We start from the raw sequence: 16703 nt of genomic DNA, 5'->3' as shown, positions 1-16703 counted from the left end.
AAAGAATGAAACAAAGAAAGAGAAAGGAAGGAAGGAAGGAAGGAAGGAAGGAAGGAAGGAAGGAAGGAAGGGCGGGCCACTAACGCATGTAATCAAAAAGGTGAAAATTTCTAAAAATCAGCCATAGTCCTTTAATCTAGGTATATCCTTTCTGCATTTTGAGTATATTCTTCCAGAACTTTTGTTCAATGTATGATCCACACCTCTGTGTGTGTGTGTGTGTGTGTTCAATGGTGTGCATGCACACACATATCCAATCAATAAATATTTACCATTACCCAGGTTCTGGTTTCCCATGTTATTACATCATTTAAATTTTTTTTTTCATTTTATTCATTTTAGAGAGAGATGGAGAGAGCGAGCAATTGCAAGCTGGGGAGGGGCAAGGAAGAGGGAGAGAGAGAATCGCAAGCAGGTTCCATGCTGTCAACACAGAGGACGCATGGCTTGAACTCACAAACCATGAGATCATGACCTGAGCTAAAATCAAGAGTTGGATGTTTAACTGACTGAGTGCCCCTGCATCATTTTTACATGAAATTAATATTCTTTCATGTATAAACAGCACAATTTTCTAACATAGAGCCAATTTTTAAATATATTGTTGGTTTCAAATTTTGTGTTACTATAAACACTATATATGAAATGATAGCTAACTTCCTAGAAGTACAAGCATCAACATTAGCTGACTTGAATGTGTACTGTGTGAAATGAATCTTTGGTGCAGGGATACAATTGACACCACCAGCTGCAGTCAAAGACGGGCCTAATCTCACTGCAATCTCGTCAACATTGGTTATTGAGGCATTTTTCTTCCTTTCTAATTTGCTAAATGAACTAAGATCTCAAAACAGATTTGTATTTCATGAATTACAAAAATCAAACATTTGATATGTTTAATCCCCATCTGAATCCTCGTATTAACTGGATATTCAAAATATTTTTTCTACCTTTCTATTAATTTGTAAGCAGTTTAAATGATATTTTATTTACATATATTGAGTAGATGAAATCCCCAAATGTTTTAGCAAAAACAGAACTTTATATCATTAAACCTAATATATTACAAGTATATTTCTCAGTCCCTCGTTTGTTTATCAGTCTTACCATTTAAGAAGCAAAAAGCTTTTATGATTATGTGATCAAACCCATCAATTTTTTCTTTTGTGATTTCTGCCTTTGGTATAATGCTTAAAAATAACTTCTAAGCCTCCTCACTCACATAAATATTCACCAACACTATCTCTTAATACTCTGTGGTGTCTTCTATTAAAAATTTAAATATTTAATCCTTCCAGAATTTATATTTGTAATGGCATAAGAGTTGAATTTAACTTTTTTTTTAAATAGTTAGAAAATTATCCTTAAACCATCCCTTTTACACACATCTGAAATGCCTAAAAAGACACTTGTATGAAAAAGCTTTAAGAGGGAATGGAATTCCCTAATTATAGGTCAAACATCATGTTTATATTATGTTATATTATGTCACATCATATTATATTTTAGAACACCAATTATTCACTATAAAATATGTTTTTCAATTCTCTAAAAGATGCCTAGATACATGCATTATCTAGAAAAGTAAAAAAACATCATAGTTCATAATTACATTAAAAAAGGAAATATTTATTACATTTCAAAATGGATCTCAGCAGTTCAACATGACTAATTTATGCAAAATGTATTTTCATTTACAGAATGTGACCGTGGGCAAGACTTCTTCCATTGAGAAGATGTATAACCTAATTATGAAAAAGTTCTATGGAGACAGTTTGAGTTCAAGGTTTTTTTCTCAAATTAAATAATTATTGTTAGAACGGCTTCTCTGTGGCTTAGTGTTCTAAAGTAAGACACAAAATAAGCAATTGCTTGCTTATATACATCATTCTTTAAATTTCTGGTCAACAGTTCAGGCCATTATTTTATTTGGAAGGAAAAATTATCTTAATTACAAACAAATGCTGAATAAGAGAACAATTTTCAAACAATTATTATTAAATTAAGACATACATTATCATCTAACTCTAAGAAGTAATAAACTCTAACTTTCCTATAACTTTGAATGATACTCATTCATCAATCAAGAACCTGAAAGCCATAACCAAAGGAGTTATACATAGACCATTATTTTCTGCTAGGCTAGTGTTTTAGGGCCATCTCAAGAACATCAGCAATAGCTACTTAAATAGCAATATCTTTTTCTAAGACCAGTACAATGGAGCATCTCTACATGACTACATTATGTTACTTAAATTGATATACATTTTGAAATGAACTCTGCAATTCAAATTGTGCTAATAAAATTCCTCCACTGCATATGTACATACATTTGAAAAACCCAGAAAATAGGCTTAATGACTTTATGCAAAATTATTCAAATGGATATTACAGATTTGTAGGTAGAGCATGAAGATGATTGAGTATAATCAGGCATTTATACAAATAAGTTTGAGTAAAGGAAAAATTCCAAAAGTACAGGGCTCAGTAGATTAAGCATCTGACTCTTGATTCCAGCTCAGGTCATGATCTCACGGTTTGTGAGTTGGAGCCCCTTGCACTGCCAGATTCTCTCTCTTTGCCTCTCCCCTGTTTTGTGTGTGCACATTATCTCTCTCTCAAAATAAACTTTATGGGGAAAAAAAAGTACAGTGCTCTTAGATTTAAATAGACTGTTAGTATGCTTTCCATGGTGTTGTTACTTACAATGCTTCATTAACTTGAGAAAACTAAGCTGAAAGTTTAACAAAATGGAGATATTCCAGAAATTGAGATGCAACAATAAAGTTTGATCTACAATGATGTATAAAGAAAGGGTTATGAAAAAGAATGAGATATAGAAATCTGATACCTTTCAGGAAACATATGATCACATGATGAGTTATTAATTAACAAGGGATTCAAATCAAAGACCAGCTTTGAATCAGTTCTACCATATGATACGAACTGTGGGTGAGGTTATAGAGCATGGATGGTAAGTTGTACAAGTAAGTAGTATCATAAACCCTGTATTAATATAAATGTACAAATCAGTGCCTCCTTCTTCCTTTTAAAAAAATATTAACTGGTGTTTAAATTTCAAAGGGTCATCAGATTTTCCTATGGCCTTTCAGTCTGCCTAATTACTATGTGTTCAGAGTAATGCACATTTTTATCCACAGGTGGCAGACCTTTTTCAAATCAACTTCAATCACATTTAGTATTTTGCTTTGGTGGTGAATTTTTGTTGTTGTTGTTGTTTTTCCCATAAACTGCCACCTACATTAAAATGTAAGAGTGTGCTGCTCAGAGTTCTCATTAATGTTGCACAATTTAGATGATAGATTTGTCAACAAAGTGGCTCATTCTCAAAGGCCAGTGAACCCTGTCGGGATAAATGCCTTAAAAATTGTATATTGCAGAGTAATCTTTAATTATAAAGAACTCACTTGACAATTTGCAATATATTGTGATTATTTTCCTTTTTCAAGCAATAAAGAGTTTTGCTCTTTATATTAGGGTGACTGAGGAAAAAAAGTGATTAGATTTGATAAATACTTAAAACAAAGAGCTTGCTTATTTGCAAGTAAAAGAGAAAGGTGACCAAAAGTCATGTACAAATAACAACCATTCAGGATCACAAATTATTAACTAGCTAAATGGTTAAAGCAAATAACTATAAATGCAGCGACATTTTAAAAGAATGTTAATGCATAAGCAGATAAGCAAAGCAAAAATAACTGTCATTGATAGTTTCACTAACCACTATCCTCAATTTACCTCTGCAAAATCTTGGATTCCCAACACCTATATAAAAGTACTTATTTTTGTGGTGTTATTTTTGTTCAATGGAGTATAAAATCTGATATTCAACTAAAGGCTTTTGTGGATATTGTTGATATGTGCAAAAGGATATTTTAACATTGCAGCATATTTGAAAATATACATAAATAAAATATTCATAATTCTATAGCTTGAAAACATTTTCCTTCTGTTCAATCTAATGGCAATGTCTTAATTCTTCATTACATTTCTTTTTGTTTTAATTTAAGTTTATTTATTTATTTTGAGACAGAGAGAGCCTACCTGCAGGAGGGACAGAAAGAGAGAGACAATCCCAATCAGGCTCCACACCATCTGCACATATATAGTCCGATGCAGGGTTCGAACCCAGGAACTGTAAGATCATGACTTGAGCCTAAGTTGGATGCTTAACCAACTAAGCCACCCAGGTGTCCCAGTGATCACAAATTTTGTTTGCTATTATTTGGTTGCCGTTTTCTCCATTTATATTCATTAGAAGAGTTTCCCTGTAAATGTACTTTTTCAAATGATACTTACCAAGTTTGGTACCAAGCTTATATGATCCTTATAAAGTAAGTGTGGGATTATTGTTTCAATTAAAAAAAAACTTATGTAAAATTGACTTATTTCTTCCTTGAATTTGTGTGTGAAGCCACCTGGGTCTGAAATTTTTTTATAGGACAATTTTTGATTACTAAATTAGATTGTTTTAATGGTTATAGAACTATTCAGCTTCTCCATTTCTTTTTGAGTAAATTTTGCTACACTGTATTTTTCTAGGAATCTGACCATTCATCCAATTCTTCATATCTTCCAACATAAAGTTAGTAACATAACATTCGTAATATTTATTACTGGTTATTTAAGATCCGCATATTTGCTGTGAGACAGCTCTGGTTATTCTTGACGATGGTTGTTTGCTCTTCATCATGTCCTCTCTTGTTTGGTCTCATCAGAGGACTGGAAAATTTACTCATCTTTTACAACAATCAATTTTTGGAAATATTTTTGGCACTATGACTATTTCCCACTTTGTTAATTTTGCTTTTGCTTTATTCACTTCTAGTTTCTATTACTTTGAGTTTGTTTATCTTTTTGCTTTTTTGAAATTCCTCCTTATTTTCACTCTTTTTTCTAGTACATTTAAGATATAAATTTCCTAGTAAGTACTTCTTTTAGGCATGCTATAATTGTAAGAAGTTCAATTTCTTTAGTTTAAAATATTTAAAATTACTATTGTAATTTCTCTAGAATTTTTGAGACTTATTTTTTAGCTATTCATTTTTAAAAATTATTTGTATCTTGATTTCTAGGGACATTGATATGATTCCAATTCTTTTAAAAGTGGTTGAGACCTATTTTATGACTCAGCATACAACGGATTTTTATAACTTTTCCATGTATTCATCAAAATAATGTGAGTCTTGCAGTTGTATGCAAGGTTCTATATGTGTCTATGAGGCCAAGTTTCTTAATCGTGTCTTTCAACTCTATATCCTTACTGATTTTTTTTCTGTCTACTTTATTCCATCAATTACTAAAAGTAGGCTAAAATGCTATTGTGGATTTGTTTATTTCTCCTTGCTGTTTTGGCAATTCATCCTTAATATATATTGACATTATGTTATTTTTGGCGATTTGGTTTTAAACTATTATATCTTCCTATTTAATTGAAACTTCAGTTATTTACAAAGTGACTCTAATTCCAATAATGCTTAGAGCTTTAAACCGCTGTTTAATCAGTATAGTTACACCAGTATCCATGTAATAAATATTTGTATAATACGGTGTCTTCTATTACTATTTATATTTTACACATGAGGAATCAGTGATTAAGGAACACCAACATAGAGAGCCATCAGTGGTATAACCAGGAACTCAAACAGTGTGTCTCCCAAGTCTATGCCTCTCAACATTATAGTTCTTTTGTAAGTTCTAAAGAGTAAAGTCTGCTTAGGTTCGGGGGGAAAATGCTCTCACTCTAATTTCGGCTAAGAATTTCTCATGAATTGCTCTCTAATTTGATTTTTCACTTAGCTTTGAGTTAAATTCTCACTCCTTTAATATTCTAAGTTAACATAACATTTTGTAAAGTTCCTTAAAACACACACACACACACACACACACACACAGAAACATTCCTAATCCAGAACTGCAATATTCAACCTCTTTCACTGATACACAAGAAAGAGAAGTCTTTAATGTTCTGCTCTTTGCCTTCCAAAGTTGCCAACAACTTTCACGCGCTTGATGCATGCCACTGAACAGCAGCACAGTATCTCCATCCGCCCTAACCTCAAAGAGGCAGCTGGCTGCAATGTGATCAAGATTTCTCAGTGACCGAATAGCTCTGAGAAGGAACGCTTATTGCAACCTGACTGCAGGAAAAAGTCAAACAGAATGGGTGCTAAGCTGTTTCATCTCTCCTTGAATAGACATATTTAGTATTTTTATTAACAGGACCATTAACCGACTTATGTAAGCCTTTTGGAATCCCATACATCTTATACTTCTCAAATGTTAATATTAAATCACGCTTATTCAAAAAATTGTATAAACTATGAAGAAAATTAAAATTGCTCATGATTCCATGATCTGGAGCTAATAATATTTGATATATTAACTTTCAGGTATTTTTTCTGTTACTTTTTATGTATTTGTAATATATATGTATAAGTGAATGTATATTTGTGTGCACATTTACATAAGTGTACACACACAAATTTATACAATGTATCTTTAAGGTGGATTCTGACCTAATTTAACATTGGATTATGCATAATTTCATGTGTCTTTAAAAAATTTTTAAAATATCTTATTGAATGTATAAAATAAATTACTCAAATGTACCCAAGTACTGCTCCATGCTGGATAATTTAGTCAATCAAATTTTCCCATCATAAATATATGAAAATGAACAAATATATTTATATAAATTTTATCTCTCTTTTTCAGTAAGTTAGATTCCTAGAAGTGAAATTGCCAAATACTGTTAATTGGGCCCAATGTCCAGTCTCTTATTCTTCTACTATAATAACGTCCCCATATTTATCTCCTAGAATAAAAACTATGTTTCCCAGCCTCTTTACATACAGCATGGTTGTTATCACTACATGCTAGCCAATGGAATGTAAACAGAAGGGATGTAAACATCTTTCAGAAGATTTCCTTAAAGGGAGAGAGCATGATCTTCTCCTAGTAATATTTCCTTCTAGCAACAGGACTTTTCCTATGCTACCAACAGGATTACTGAAATATTGATTCTGGATACTCTAAAACGCTAGGTAACAGTCACATGTTCAGAGTAACAGAACGAGAGACAAAGGATCTGGGTCCCTGATGACTGTGGAACCACCCAACCAGATCTGAACTGCCCACACAGACTTCACAGAGACACAGATAAAATGTCTATCTTTAAAAAAAAAAATAGTTTGGATTACTTACAACTAAATCATTTCCAAATTAGTGGAAATGTTGCATAGAATGCTTTGGAAACATTTAAGGTCCATTCCAGAGATGACCAAATCACTTCCTGGAATGTCAAACAAATATAACCTTTTCCGAACACTATTAAAAGCACCCATCTACCCACATTCTTTTTACAACATTATCCTTCCAAACTGTTTTTTTACTGGTTAGATAGTAAGTGGAGCATAACTCTGCACTTCTCTTATTAGTGTACTGTATTAGAATTGTATTCCTCATTAATTATTTATTCTTACATTTTATCTTCTAAATAAGATGTTAGTGCCTTTGATAATAAGAGCTGTTTACATGTGATGTTTGCTATATTTATTAGAAGTAGCCCCAGGTTTAAATTTGCCTTTTATTTGTATTGATGTTGGTGTCTTCACTTGAAAAACTACACGTTTCATATTTGCAATTATCCATTTGTGAGTTATTCCACTTCTGTTAGTATAAAAATCCATTGCTCATTATGCATCTTCTATATTATATTGTTTCATTCGTCTGTGAATATATGAGGTCTTATTTATAAATGCTCTAAGGATATTATATAGGTTTTAACAACTTTTAAAGAGGGTAACCAACATGATTGATTCTAATGCTTTGCACAAAATGCATCTTGAAATTCTACAAACATAAGTTATCAGACCTTAAGAGTGGATTGGTGAATAAGAAAGTTTTAGTCTACTATGCAAGAAGATCATTTTTCCATAATTTTTTAGGCTTAAACAGAAAGGAATTCCTTTTCCATCTTATTAGTGACAAACTTCTAAACAAAGGCTCCCTTACCTCCAAACTTTTCTGATGTCACCCACATGATAGTCAGCCATGGGATTTAAAAGGGATTTTCAAGTGTAGGTCTGTGGTCAAACTTTCAGTTCCTGTTCCCAGAGTGTAACTTTTTATGAAAAAACAAACCAGCATTTCATAAATGCACTCATAGATATATGCCCACTAAATATTTCTGCCAAACAAACTTAAAAAATATCTCTTTGGCCTGAGTAAAGTTACATTTTTGCTATGTATGTTTATGAAAACATATCCCAGGGTACTTAATAGCCTATGGAAATTTTTGTAAAATGTGTGACCTACCCATTGCGACCGAAAATATTTCTGTTGCAACCACAACAAAAAACAGGAACAAATGTTTTAAAAAACATTTTTCAACAGAGAAAAAAAAAGATTTTGCAACTTCAAGGAAAGTATACCTCATTAAGGAAACGAAAAGAAATGTTGCTATCATCTGCCAGTTTAGAGATATTAGCTTCATAATGAGTTTCCAAATTATAATTACAAATCCAGTTGTCATTCGAATATAAAAGATTATGTACTATAGTTTTCTATGAATACGTCATTTTACTTATAAATTGAAAATAAGAGAAGGCATATAAACTTCCGATTTTGTGAAGTACCTAATGTAGTAATCAATTTTTCAAAGGTACATATTATGTATTTTGTGAATATACCTTTTTCTTACCCAGTGCAGTGCCAAAATTCTCTGTTCAGCTTTCAGAATCTTATAAACAGATTCACACAGGAATTGTGTCATCAGCAAGAGGAACCCTAGAAAAATAAAAGAAGACCATTAACAATGCATTGTTTCATGGAATGCCTGGGTGGCTCAGTAGGTTAAGCATCTGACTTCAGCTCAGACCATGGTCTCCTGCAGATTCTATGTCTTCCTCTCTCTCTGCCCCTCCCCTGATCACACTCTCTCTCTCCCAAAGAGTAATAAACATTTAAAAAATTGTTTAGGGGTGCCTGGATGGCTCAGTTGGTTAAGCATCCAGCTTCAGCTCAGGTCATGATTTCATGGTTCATGAGTTTGAGCCCCACATCAGACTCTGGGCTCACAGCTCAGAGCCTGGAACCTGCTTCAGATTCTGTGTCTCCCTCTCTCACTGACCCTCCCCTGCTCACACTCTCTCAAAATAAGGAAACATTAAAAAATTGTTTTAATAAAAAAGTTAAAGAAAAAAACCAATGCATTGTTCCATTTTAATTAGTGTATCATCATAGAACTTTTGGAAGTAGGAAATTTTCAAGGTTTTTCCCAAGGTTTTCAAAATAAATCTGTATATGTTAAACTTACATAAATATATATAAAATATAATAAAATTATGGAAAAAGAGGTATTAATTTAACACTGTTTAAAACTACCAGAATTAATCTAAAACCATATATGCATATATTTTGGTATCTGTATATATACATACACATAAGTTGTTAATTTTCTCTGATTTTCATGTCAACATCCTGCAGATACTTTAGGATAGGCAACATTAAGATAAATTCTTATTTCTTGGAATAGTTTATGAGAGATCTTCAGGTGTCCTCATAGGCCCTTTCCTTGATTCCATTCATATGTATACCCACAACCGTCAGCACCAGAACCGCTTCCTGGGAATCATTCAGGTGTCCCTGCATTCACATTTCTTGCTGTATATCTTCAGGACTGTGCTGCCCAGCTCAGCTTCAGAAATATTGCTGTTCTTGCTGTTTTCATGAGTGAATATAGCTCTGGCTTGATTGCCAGTTGTCCCCAGTCTAGACAGAAATGGCTTCTGCTACTGGGGCATCGGGCTGGCTCAGTCACTTAATTCTCCAGCCCTTGGTGTTGGCTCAGATCATGATCCCAGGGTTCCAGGGATCAAGCCCTGCGTCAGGCTCTGTACTGACAAGACAGAGCCTGCTTGGGATTCTCTCTCTCCTTCTCTCTCTCTGCCCCTCCCCTGCTCACACAAGTGCTCTCTCTCTCTCTTTCTCAAAATACATAACTTAAAAAAAAATAGAAAGAAAAGAAACTGCCTCTGCTACTCAGTTGAAATTCCTAGAAATTAGACTTCTGAAAACAGGGAACCCATGAATGGGGATAGAGCTGTAGCCTTGGCCCCAGCTCTCTGTCTCCAGTGTTAGTTCAATTCAGGGAGAGCTGAACAATGCATCAGAGCTCATTCTTACTAGGCCATCGATTATTTAGTTGTGATTATAATATTAACAGTATTTGAGCAGTTTATTACCGTATTATATCTATCTGTAATATGATGGGTAGGGAAGGATTTTACTTCATTCGAGTATCAGAACTTTTGCATAACCACAGAAATCCAAAAGTTATCACAGTGACAAAGACTTCACAGTATTAATTTATTTGCTAATTATTCCGCAGAAGAATATCCCAAAATGAGAAAAGTTATTACAAAGTTTGAATATTAGAAATTATGTTGCTACAGGAAAATAAAGGTTGTCTATATCTAATCCACTAATTTAAAAAGAAAGCTTGTTATTTTTCATTAAAACTTTTACTAAAAAAGTATCCCAAACTCTACTTGTTTTCAAGAAGCAAAATGTCACATTTGACCAAATAAAGAGCCATACCCTATATGTTGGCAACACGGAAATATACAGGTGGTAATTTTACCCACAAGAGGGAGCCTGAATTTTTACATTTTTTTTTTTTGTTTCAGAACATGAAAACCTTGAATTAAAATATAAAATCCTAAAAATGTTTGTTGATACCATATTCATTACGTCAGGTCAATTTTTGAGAAAGTCAAACAGAAGTGGGCAGAACTTATTCAACCATACATATCAGTATACCATATGATTGGAAATATAGTTAGAATTTAAAAAATGTTCTACCTATATTGTAACTTTTTTTCAGGTATAAGAATGAAAATGTAACTGCCAAAGCAGCCTAAGAGAAATTCCTTTTAGGTGGTAGTGGGTGAAATTGACTAGAATTATTATGAGTGCTCTGTACACAGAAGTGAAGTGATATTTCAGTCATCCTTTTATCAGAAAAGAGGCTTGTATAAACCAATAATTTTCTATGCATTTGTGGAACAGGAAACACCCTATTTAAAACATTACTCTAATGGCCATTCTCACCAATATTACTTAAAACTTACCTAAGTAAGGGCATAACTGACATGATACCATAATGAACTCTCCTTTCTTAGTGTTGAGAATAAGAAAATTTTCTTTAAAAAAATGTAACGTTGATTCCTTCATATTCTATAACCACCCTAAACAACTAAGACTTACGTTCTAGGTTTTATAAAAATAAAAAGCACCCGTCAATTTAAAAACTAACCTTATTTAAAAAATTGGGGCAACTCTTAACAGCCCAGACTGATCTGCTCTTCACATTCAGAGACAGTAATAATCCAGCTGAAATTTGTTTTGTGACCCCTCATAAAGTGCAAGAAAGATGGATAACAAACTGCCCCTCTCCCCCAGAGTCCTTCTCAGCAGCTCCACCATGTTAAATAATACGGGCTGGGGGTTGAAAAAGAAAGGGTTAGTCAAGGCTGCTGTGCCTCCTTCTGGAATTCCAACCTACCCATTAAATCACTGTGTTTTCTCCCACTAGGGACTGTGAATCTAATGGACCTAAAATCAATATCTTATAAATGACATAAAAAATATATTCATTTTTATGGACTAATACACCCTAGTGTCTGAATCCTATTTACACCCTCTACTTTAAAAAGGAACAACAGACCCATTTCTGCCAGTAAAAGGTTACTCAGTCACTCTGGTGACATGCTGCAGAATGCACTGGCATACTAAAGTGCAGCAGGGGTGAAAGATTGGTGGCTGCGAACCTCTATGGTAAAAACTTTAAACCTGGTGAGGCACAGTTGTGTGAAGAAACACAATCAGGGCGGAGCACACAGGTAGCCTCCTAGAGCTTGCCCCATTCCGAGGTGGGTTTGCAGGTCTCTGGTTCCGTTATCAGATTTCTTAACTTACATAAAAGTTTGAGTAATTTCATATTATTAAAAAAAACAAACACAACTTCCATTTTAGAGTGAATCCTATAATGACTGACAAAACAGGATAAAAAATCCTGAAAGGCAGAAATGTTCATAAGAACTGCAGAGATATTAGCCAAGCAGACATAGTGTGAGATTACACCACGTTAAACCCCAATCACAGACGAGCTCTGGGGAGGCTGAGGGCACCTCATCTATCAGACGCACCAGGAAAACAACCAAAACAGACACATGACTATCTGTTGTGGGGCATTTTGTTATGTATTAAGAAAATCTATATGTACGAATGAGAAGATTTTATATTTACAGAATATTCTTTAATCCAAAGGACCCACATATTTGCTTCAAATACCATTCTTACCATTTAGAACATATCATGTTTAGCTTAACAATAAAACACTCTCCACTTGCAATCTATTAGTCACTTTAAAGAATATCTTCTACTTTTAATATTGTTAAGACATCAAATATAGAGCAACCTGCAAAATGCAAAGATAAAAGCATGGCAAAAAAAAAAAGTAAAAAAGAAAGGACAAAGAAAGCTAAAAACTAAAAACTAAAGGGATATATATTTTCCTAAAAAACATAATTTGACTTACTCTTTGTTTCAATGAGTAAGAATCCGAATATAGAATAATGAACAAGAAAAGCAACTTGGAAACATACTTTTTGAGAGAATTCTAGCAACAGGTCAGACTGAAATTCCCTGTTCAGTTTTACTTGCTCAAAATCCATATAGTTATAAAATTACAGATTGAAATTAAAAAAAAACTGTTGTTCTTTATTCCAATTGCCAACCAGAGCCATTTATCCCCTATTAGATAAAGTATAATAGACTCTACCGAAAGGGTCATTGGCCTTCCATTTAATGATATTGCCAGCCCCAATCTGCATTTTCCCGGCAATGTCCCTCAACACAGAATAAATGGCTGATCTCTTCACAATAACAGCTGATTTCTATTTATTAAGCTAAAAAGGTCACCATTTTCTACGGCTGGGCCGCCCTGCACTATTGATAATTTTATGCATAAACAAATGGCAAATTTGTGCCACATAAATATGCATTAGCAATTACTTTTTCCTCGGGCAACGCTCACCGCATGCAAATGTGTACCTCGAAGGGCCTGGTAGCTTTTGTTTTAGCTCTTGAACAGTGAAACAAAAGAGCACAATAAACAATTTTAAAATTGCCAATCAATAAGCAATGCAAATGCAAAGGTAAATGGCAAGAAACTTGCTTAGAAACAACAAAACAAAAAGCGAGGTGGAAGGGGTTGGTGGAAGGATTTTCTTTTTCATATTATTTCATTTCTTTCTCCTCCATAATGAAAAGGCTAAAGTACTCTGGACACAGAACAGCTAGCGAGGCTGGTACTAAAGCAGATGCCAGATGGGGAAAGTGGGAAATATACACACGCGGAGTAAACACACATATACATACAAACACCCCAAAACAGGGTGTGGGAAAAACTGTGTTCCTGTGTGATTTCAAATGCATCACTCATTCAAATTTATGATTTTTCAATTTCAGGGATTCAAAGAATTTTAAAACTGGTTGAAGCTATAGGGAAACATAGCCAAATCTTAATTCCACTGCACTTTGCCATGTTGTTTTCTAATATCTTCAGACAAAGGGAATATATATGATCAATAAGTAGGATTTTTTTAGGAACATGAAAAATAGAAGTAAATGAGGAATATACAAACAAGAAATAAAAATTTCTACAAGCCCACATGTTTAGGATTAAAAAAAAACCCTTTTCTCAGAAATATTCAAGAATAGTTCTCAGAGCATCAGGAAAGAGAGGTAAGGGGCCAGTAAGATGAGAAGCAACAAGGGTAAGAAAGCCGGGGGGGGAAATAAGTATTACCTAATTTGAACATGGAAACAAATGATAACTAAAGAAGAAAGTTGGAATTTTTTAAATAAAAAATGATCTTTAATAAGAGAATATTTTTAGTGTGGTCTATCACGCACTGTTCTAAGGGCTTTACACACTTAGATCCATTACACTTGATCTTCACAGAAACCTCTATAGGGTGGTATATTTCCTAGCATGGAGGAACAGAAAGGTTAGAAAACTTGAGCAGTTTACTTAAGGCTGTGTTAGATCCGGGCTTTGATCCAGTCTGATGCCAATGCCTGCAAGCTTCACTACTGCTTAAGACTGCCACCCGTTCCTTAAAAACCATCCATTTTGACCTGATTGGACAGTTGCTTTTTCAATATGTAGGTAGCTCTGTCTTTGTATATAGAAGGCACATTGTATTTAAAAAATTTTTAATTGGGACTTATGTGAGTTTCTTTAATCTAGTTGTTAAAATACCTCAACTTCTGTAAAATACACAATTTGTATATTAGTATAAAGGTGCATTAATGCATGTACACTGAGAACATGCTAGTCTTAATCATTTGGGAATAAAAACACACTTTCTGATCCCCATCTTGATCTTTATATAATTAAAGGTTTTACTATTACACAAAGGGTTAAAAAATATTAACAAGAAAGTAGTAAAGATAAATATATATTTGTAGTAAAGATAAATATATTCTTGGCCTAAATGTGAATGGGCAAACCTGGACATCTAAAGTCGGCACATAGCTCTGTCCTGCTCAGAGCCAAGATATTCTTCAAGGGAGCCTCTTTGACTCCTGATCTGGATAACAAAAGTCAAAATTCTATAGCGAAGACCATGAAATTTCTGCTTGTAGTATTTTTCTCCTAATAATATCAAGTGTTGGTAGTTCAGGCCTGTTGTTAGAACATTGGGTACTTTGGTGTGGATAAGAGAAAAAATGTTTCCTTAGGTGTGCCATTCAGAAAGTACATTACCCACACAACCATTTCAGGATGCCCTGAAAGAGACTTTATAGTTTTCTTGGTTAGAAAAGTGTTATTTCTACTATTAAAACCCAACATCTTCAATAAAAGAGAAAAACCAAAAGTCCCACCTTCTTCTGAGATTTTTGAGAATCAAGTACCCACTTATTAATACAAAGTCAGTACAGATTGATTCCAATATGATAGTAATATCTTTTTTTTAATGTTTTATTTATTTTTGATACAGAGAGAGACAGAGCATGAGAGGGGGAGGGGCAGAGAGAGAAGGAGACACAGAACCAGGAGCAGGCTCCAGGCTCTGAGCTAACTGTCAGCACAGAGCCTGACGCGGGGCTCGAACCCATGAATGTGAGATCTGACCTGAGCCGAAGTCGGAGGCTTAACCGACTGAGCCACCCAGGCGCCCCGATAGTAATATCTTATATGTTAATTCAAATAATTACATATACCCCCATTTTTTCATGTTTTAATTTTCAGTCTTCATGGCTGAACATATAAAAAGTTGAGTATTGGGGGGCCTGGGTGGCTCAGTTCAATGTCCAACTCTTGATTTTGGCTTAGGTCATGGTCTCACAATTTGTGGAATTAAGCGGCACATGGGGGTCTGTGCTGACAGTGTGGAGCCTGCTTAGGATTCTCTCTCCCTCTCTATCCCTCCCCTGCTCACATAGTCTCTCTTTCTCTAAAAAATAAATTTAAAAAATAAAAGTAAAAACTTGAGTATGTTTTTATTAATAATTAAATGCAATAAATATGTGCCTAAGACTATTACTATGGATCAGGCCTAAGTTTTAATTATCATCATTCCTTGTGCAATTTCTTACTCTCTATGCAAGGTAAATATTTCAACTGGTGTTATATGGACATTGCAGTATCCAAAGATTCGATGTAGCAGAGGCTGGGTCAAATAATCAAACTATGTTTTCCAATCCCACTTTTAGCGCAACAAAACCAGATATAGAGGGTACATTTGGGGGGGGTTCAGAAAATCAAAGCAAGCTAGGACTCTGTGTAGATGGCAGGGGGGAAAGCACGGCCTCATTTGTTCCAGGTGAGGATCTTCCAGTCTCTTTGCTTTAGATCCTTTGTTTGCCCATCTCCTGCCCTGCAACCTTGACATGGGCTAATCCCAGGGGGACAAGTTTCCCAGACTCCTCTGGCAGTTGGCTTCCAGGTGAGTTCAGTTTCTGGAAGGAGACTGGAACACGATGGAAGGGGGTAAACCTCATGATGTGCATGCACTTGGGTGCATGTGCACGAGTGTGTGTGTGTACACGAGCTAATGTGCCTGGGACTGACTCCCTCCCTCTCTCTCTCTCTCTCTCTCTCTCTCTCTCCTTCGTTTACTTTAAAAAAAATTTTATTATAAAAAATTACATATTCAAGACAGAGACACAAGTAAAACAAAACCCCATCAACCATCTCCAAGTTTCAACATCTACCAACTTTTTATTATTTGAAGTTTCCTGATCTTCTCTGCTTTACCAGGTGTCTTGGGCACCAGCCCCGTCTCTTCCCGCCTCTGCTTCTTGCCAGACAGGCCCCCTCTGTTTCAGCCTCCATCCAGTATCTCTGGCGACCCTGCTTCTCCTTTTTGGCTCCCAGCTTCTTGCTGTTCCTGATCTCTAGGTTGGTTATACAATTCATCATTATAAACGTGTAACAGTTTTTCAATATTACATGTCCCCTTTTAAAATAATCACAGTAGTTTCTATCCTCTTGCTTAGACTCTGACCACAGAGAGTGCTTATTTTATTTTACTTTTTATCACCTACTGTCAGAACCACTATTTATCCTTTATTCATAGTGCCCCTGAAGCAGGTCAAGACCACCT

At 34.5% G+C, this 16703-nt stretch overlaps 1 long non-coding RNA gene across 1 annotated transcript in view; it reads right to left on the bottom strand.

The window, feature by feature from the left end:
* The window catches only part of LOC115304734, a 159217-nt gene that overhangs the window by 51889 nt on the left and 90625 nt on the right, over positions 1–16703 (bottom strand). Inside the window, exon 2 of the long non-coding RNA XR_003914588.1 lies at positions 8715–8811. This is a non-coding gene — a long non-coding RNA (uncharacterized LOC115304734). The remainder of the gene's footprint in view (positions 1–8714; positions 8812–16703) is intronic.

Source organism: Suricata suricatta, chromosome 10, assembly GCF_006229205.1.
Source record: "Suricata suricatta isolate VVHF042 chromosome 10, meerkat_22Aug2017_6uvM2_HiC, whole genome shotgun sequence".
In the NCBI taxonomy this organism is placed as follows: domain Eukaryota; kingdom Metazoa; phylum Chordata; class Mammalia; order Carnivora; family Herpestidae; genus Suricata; species Suricata suricatta.
This window is presented reverse-complemented; position numbering and strand designations above follow the sequence as displayed.